Raw genomic sequence first — 7,273 nt, forward strand, 5'->3', positions numbered from 1 at the left:
TTTGGATCACGGTACCAGCCACATGGAAGACCGAAAAGTGTGGCTTATATCAGTGGCAGTGCCAGAACCCAATATAACCCGCAGCAGCCTTCTTTTAGGGTATGGCCAGGGACGGCCACCCTGGAAGATGCGGAAGCCTCAACCTCCAGTACAACCACGAACACGAATAAAAACAAAACCCCCTTTTTTCAAAAAACAAAGAAAATAATACAACCACCAGTAACCATGGAGGTAGGTGGGTGTGGTTCTTTTGTAAAAAAGGGACCCACGACGGTGGGAGGGAGGTTGCAATACTACAGTGACGAATGGTGTAAAATCACTACAGACTCGTATGTTCTAAGCAGTATTCAGGGTTATCTGATAGAATTTACTCATCCCAATAACCCCCCAGTACAACATACACCAGAAAGGCATTTCGTCCTTACAAAAACCTAATCTAAAGCCCACATGAAGCTACAACGATTGTATACAAAAGGTGTGATTGAGCATACTACTCATGAACAATTAAAATTTGTATCAAACATATTTATTAAAAATAAAAAAGATGGGGGTTGCAGGATTATCATTGACCTTTCAACCCTAAACACATTCGTTCAATATGTTCATTTTAAGATGGATACCTTTATCACTGCTGAAGAATTAGTATCAGCTGGTTTCTATATGGCAAGCATTGACTTAAAAGATGCATACTATACAGTACCCATCAGAGGGGAACACAGACGGTAGTTAAGTGTAAATTGATACCAGAAACTAATATGGATTATCTAGGATTCACCATTAACACGGTCAATATGTTAGTAACATTACCAATAAATAAAGCAGGAGCCCTACAGGAGGATTGCAGCGAGCTTCTTAACACCAACAGACCCTCCATTAGACGGGTAGGCCGGATAATTGGGAAGATTGTGACTACATTCCCGGCACACATTTTGGGCCATTACATTATCAAAATTTGCAAAGAGCAAAAATTAGAGCACTCAAATTTAACAAAGGTCATTTTGATAGACTTATGGAGCTGCCTACGGAATCTATAATTGAACTACAGTGGTGGGAACATAGCATTAGGTATTGCTCCAACCCCATCATTATTGACAACTCGTCTATGGTATTACAAAATGGTGTATCCAAAGAAACATTTGGATATCGGCAACATACCTACCAGGTAAGCTAAATTCAGTGGCAGACACCAGGTCACGCAAATTTAATGAAAACACGGAATGGATGTTAAATAAAAATGTATTTGCTGAAATTACAGCAAAATATGGTAGACCAGATATTGATATTTTTGCGTCCAGGTTGAATCACCAATTACCAAGGTATGTGTCCTGGGAACCAGACCCTGGGGCAGAAGCTACAGATGCTTTCTCACTGCATTGGGGGAAATGGCGTTTTTTATGCTTTTCCCCCATTCTGCCTCATCAATCGGGTACAAAGGAAAATTCAACAATATTCGGCATCTGGGATTCTCATAGTACCCGATTGGCCTACTCAACCGTGGTATTCGGTCATACAGGGGATGGTGTTAGAACCATGTTCCATTATTGGACATAGCCCGAATTTATTAATTCATCCAGTAACTGGGGGGGGGGGGCAGTCACCCATGCCATAAGACTATGGATTTGTTGATTTGTAGAGTCTGAAAGACCCACTACACGACATGGGGCTGTCAGACAGGACGATGAATCTCATCACATCCGCACAAAGACTGTCAACACGGAAGCAGTCCCTCGGACACATCAAGAAATGGGGCATATACTGCTTTGACAACAACCTCGACGAAAGGGCCAAGAACATTCCGGCCGTATTGGAATTCTTAACAAACCTCCATTATGATAAACGATTGGGCTACAGTGCCATCAATAGTGCCAGAAGTGCACTCTCCAATTACCTATCACAAGGAACGGAGCGGCACACGGTGGGAACGCACCCCCTCATAACAAAACTTATGAGGGGCATATTCAATGCAAATCCCCCTAAAACCAGGTACTCCAAAATCTGGGATGTGGGTGTCGTGTTGGACATGCTGAGGAGCTGGTCGCCCATAAACAGCATTATCACTGCAGAAACTGACCATGAAGATGGTTATGCTCATGGCGTTAGTTACTGCACAACGAGTCCAGTCATTAAGCAAACTGAGCCTGGATTCCTTGATCATCTCACCAGAGAAACTGGTGTTTGTCATACATGAGTTAATAAAACAAACAGACCAGGTTCAACGGGTCAAGTGATTGAATTTATGGCATATCCATATGACGACCGTCTGTGTATAGCAAGACATATCCAATTATACATGGAATATACTAAGAGCATTCGAGGTCAGGAAATGGCTTTGTTAATTTCTTACAAGAAACCGCACAAAAGGGTCACGACCCAAACTATCTCAAGGTGGCTCAAATGTGTCCTAAAGATGGCAGGAATAGACACTAATGGTTTTAAATCTCATTCCACCAGGGCTGCAGCAACATCCGCAGCAAAGATTCTGGAGGTACCCACGGACCAAATCCTCAGAATAGCAGGATGGTCATCCGAAAGGACTTTCCAAAGGTTTTATAATAAACCAGTTTTGGAGCCATCATCATTTTCGGAAAGCATTTTACGTTCAATATTATAATTTGCCCGAAGGGTTACAGGGCTATGATTTCAATTAATAAATGTATTTTCTCGTTATATCACACAAGTCTTTGTATAAGTGTGTCTAAAATTGCTAATGATACTCTCTCCCAATACCCAAGGCAGTTGTGAAGCATGGACTCGTTCCACGGCATGAGGTCACAGAGCTTTGAAATCTTCACGTAGTCACTCACGTGACTCCGAAGTAAAATAGTAAGATTAAACGAGAACTTACCAGTTTGAAGTTTGATCTGTATTTTATGAGGAGGAACGTTGAGGGAATACGTGCCCTCCGTTCCCACCCTCCTATGATCATATCAAAACTGGTATCTCTTTGATAATCTTACTATGTTAGGTCATTATAGTTTCTGTGACCTCACACCGCTGCTTTGAAGAATGACACGCATGCGTTGGAAGCGGGTTCTTCACGTATTCCCTCAACGTTCCTCCTCATAAAATACAGATCAAACTTCAAACTGGTAAGTTCTCGTTTAATCTTACTATTTTATCACACACAAAATTAAGCCAAACAGCCACTACACTCACTCTCTCACTCACACTCTTCATTCACTCTCACCCTCTCACTCTCACTCTCTCACTCACTCATCTACTCACTCACTCACACACACTCACAGTCACTCACACTCTCACACACTCACTCACACTCTCACTCACTAACACTCACTCACCCTCTCACTCACTCTCATTCACTAACACATCACTCACACTCACTCTCTCACTGTCACACTCACTCACTCACTCACTGTCACACACTCTCTCTGTCTCTGTCTTTCTCCATCTCTGTCTCTGTCTCTCTGTCTGTCTGTATCTGTCTCTGTCTCTGTCTCGCTCTTTTTTTCCCCTCCAATTCCAAGACTTTATTCAACACATCAAATAATACAACAGATCAAGTCATACACAAAACGAAATTACATTATATCAAGTGTCATTATAGTACAACATTACAATCATTGTTCACAATACTCTCAACCCCACGCGGTGACCAGCGCCCACGGAAAACATCCAAAGTCCCCGTGAACACCGCATGTTCCCTCTCCAGGGACACACGTGCACGGACGTAGGCCCGAAAGAGGGGCAAGCAGCCGACTCTTGCCTGACCATCCACCGCCTGCTTCCTGGACCCGCGTATGACCATCTTGGCCAGGCCCAGGAGTAGACCGACAGGTAGGTCCCAACCTCCCACTTGGCTCTCCCCACACCCTGCCTTGTGTCCAAACACAAGAATCGTAGGACTAAAATGTAACCAGAACTTTAGGAACAACCCCTTCAGATATTGGTACGGGGCAGTAGCCTCTCACACTCCATATAAATGTGGAAGACGGTCTCTTCCTCGCCACAGAAAATGCAGGCAGCGGACGAGTCCGTGAACCGACTCAAAAGTTTGTTACATGCCACCGCTCTGTGCAGCACTCTCCACCCCAGGTCCCCAATGTAAAGGGGGACAACTCCCTTGTAGAGGGACCCCCACTGGGGACCCTCCCCGCCTTCAGGTGGTAACACCGCCCGCCATGGTGTGTTGGGACGGGAGACGAAGGCAAGGAGGTGCAGAATGTGCAGGAACATTCTATACAGTGATCGTCTCTTCGCGTCACGAAACGGCACGCTAATCATCTCCGAAAGGCGGCTCAGGTCGAGATAAATCCCGGAACCGAGGCCCGATGAGCAGATCTGACGTAGCGGGTAAGAGCTCATTCAAAACCACTCTAGGCGCACGCCTCTCCTCGACACCCGCCATGATTTGGTGAGGACCGGCCACTCACGCAGCCGCAACATCGGCCTCCCCTCGTGGAGCAACACGCTGGCTGAAAACAACCATATTCCTCACTCTTAACACATCCCGGTAGAAAACAGGCAAGCCCCTTAGGGCGGGTCGACTGATGCCCGCCACCGGGAGCCGCGAGACCCCCCTTAGCCAACGACCCCTTCGGAAAAAATACGTGGCCAAAACGTGCCATCTGGGGGGGTTCTCTATATACATATACCTCCTCAGAGTCCTGAGGCGGAGAGCCGCCACCTGGGTACGCACGCATACCAAGGACTGGCCGTCCTCCTCTAATGGGAGACTCAGGACCGCTGCGGAGACCCAGTGCTTCCTGTTTCCCCAAAAGCAGTCCACCAGTTTCTTCTGTAAAGCATTTACAAAAATGGAAGGCGGGACAAGAGTAGCCAGCCGATACCATAACACGGAGGCCACCAGCTGGTTTATGACTAACACCCTCCCCTGAAAAGAAAGAACTACAAGCAGGCCTGACCAGCGCCCCAGCCTGGCAACCACTTTCATCTCCAACTCCTTCCAATTTGCCGGTCAAGCATCCTGAGTGGGACTCAGGTACACCCTCAGATAGAGGAGGTGCGTGGTGCTCCACGCAAACATTGCCATCTCCTCTGGCAGGGAGTCCACCTGCCACTTACCCACTAAAAGTCCAGAGCACTTGCTCCAATTAATCCTGGCAGAAGATGCAGCCGAGAAAATCTTCTGGCAAACACGCATCCTCCGCAGGTCACCAGGATCGGTGAACATAAGGAGTACATCATCGGCATATACCGACAGAACCAACTCCACCCCCGGGCCCGGTAGGGCCAGGCCTGTCAACCTCCTCCGAAGAAGACACAGGAACGGCTCCACACAGACCGAGTACAACTGACCTGACATGAGGCACCCCTGACGGATCCCCCTTCCAAAATGAAAGGGAGCCCACAACGCACCATTAACCTTCACAAGGCACTCCACTGCAGCATACAAGAGGCGGACCAGGGCCACAAAATGCGGTCCAAATCCGAACGCTTGCAACGTCCCGAAAAGGTATTCATGCTCTACCCTATCAAAAGCCTTCTCCTGATCAAGAGACAGAAAAGCAGCTGACTGACGAGTACCCTGTGCTAGATGAATCAGGGCCCTAACCAGGTGGATGTTATCCTGAATGGACCGACCTGGGACTGTGTAGGACTCGTCATGGTGAATCAACTGAGACAGCACGGAGCCCAGGCGATTTGCCATCACCCGTGCAACAACGTTATACTCTGTACATTGGAGAGAGACCGGACGCCAGTTTTTCAACAGGCGGAGTTCCCCCTTCTTGGGTAGCAGGACAACAACTGTTCTACGCCACGAGAGGGGCATCTCCCCGGTCGCCAGGCTCTCCTCCAGAACCAACATGTAATCACCCCCCAGGATACCCCAGAAGGCTCTCACAAACTCTACCAGCAGCCCATCCAGCCCGGGGGACTTACCCCTCCTGAGCTGATGCAATGCACGAGTCAACTCCTCCAAAGATAAAGGGCCATCAAGAAGATCGGCCACCTCTCTATCTATAATCGGTAAACTCTCCCACAGGTCCTGCTGAGCTTCCCCGCTGACTCCACCTGCGGAGAACAGGGATCCATAAAAGGACCTGACCAAGGGACTAATCCTCTCTGGATCCGTGACAGAGGAGCCATCATCTGCTAGCAGCTCCACGAGCTGTTTGCCGGCTACCCGCCCTTTCTCCAGAGTGTAAAAGAAAGGCGAAGCTCGATCCAGATCGTGCAGCATCTGGACCCGCGCCCTCACGTATGCGCCTCGGGACCGCTCAAGTTGCAGGTTCCTCAAGGCTTCCTTCTTCTCATGAAACATACCCCATTCGCAAGAGTCACCTCCAACCTGACCCAGGCGAGACTCTGCGTCCATCATCCCCCTCTCAAGCTTCTCAACCGCTGAGTCCCGCCGCCCGGTCAACCCCCACGTGTATTCCTTACAAAAAAACGGATGTGAGCTTTCCCCACATCCCACCATTGCCTTAGGGAAGAGAAACACCTCTGCCTCTCTCTCCACCTCACCCAAAACCGACTGAATGACTCCCGGAAACACCGATCCTCCAACAGCCGGTTGTTAAAGTGCCAATACGCAGACCCTGCCCGAGCATGCGCTGGATTAAAATCCACACACACCAGACAGTGGTCCGAGCATGGCACCAGCTGCATTGAGGCCGCTGAGACACGGGAGACAAAACCTCGGGAGATATATTTTCGATCAATGCGGGAACCACCGTCCTCAGACCTCCGCAAAAAAGCAGTGGAATCTGAGTTGAGGTCCCGCCACGCATCAACCAACTCAAATGAATCAATCAACCCTCTCAGCTTCTTCGCTACAGCAGGGGCACACTGAGTACCAGAACGATCTCGCACCTCAAGTGTGCAGTTAAAGTCCCCCCCAATGAAGCCACAGTCTCTCCGATCAATAGTGCTCAACAGAGCACTCACCTCCTGAAGTAGGCCGGCCTGCATCGTGCCGGAGCTGGGGGCATACACCTTAATGAAATGCAGCGGCATGCCATCCAGGCTCACGGCCACATGGAGCAAACGTCCTGGCACGACTTCTTGCACTTTTATAACATTGGGCAGGAAATTCTGAGCCAACAAAATGGCCACCCCCCTCGAACTTGAGCTAGGATGACTCATATAGACCTCGCCTACTCACTCCAATCTCCACGTGGGTTCATCACTGACAACAGTATGCGTCTCCTGCAGAAAACACACTGCAAATTTCCCCTCCCTAAGGACCGATAAAAGCTGGAATCTGCGAAAACTCGCTCTACTCCCGTTTAAGTTTAGGGTAGCTAACGTGAATGCACTGGTACATTAAATTGAAATCCTCACACTTCTC

The sequence above is a fragment of the Amblyraja radiata genome, unplaced genomic scaffold, assembly GCF_010909765.2.
Source record: "Amblyraja radiata isolate CabotCenter1 unplaced genomic scaffold, sAmbRad1.1.pri S65, whole genome shotgun sequence".
In the NCBI taxonomy this organism is placed as follows: domain Eukaryota; kingdom Metazoa; phylum Chordata; class Chondrichthyes; order Rajiformes; family Rajidae; genus Amblyraja; species Amblyraja radiata.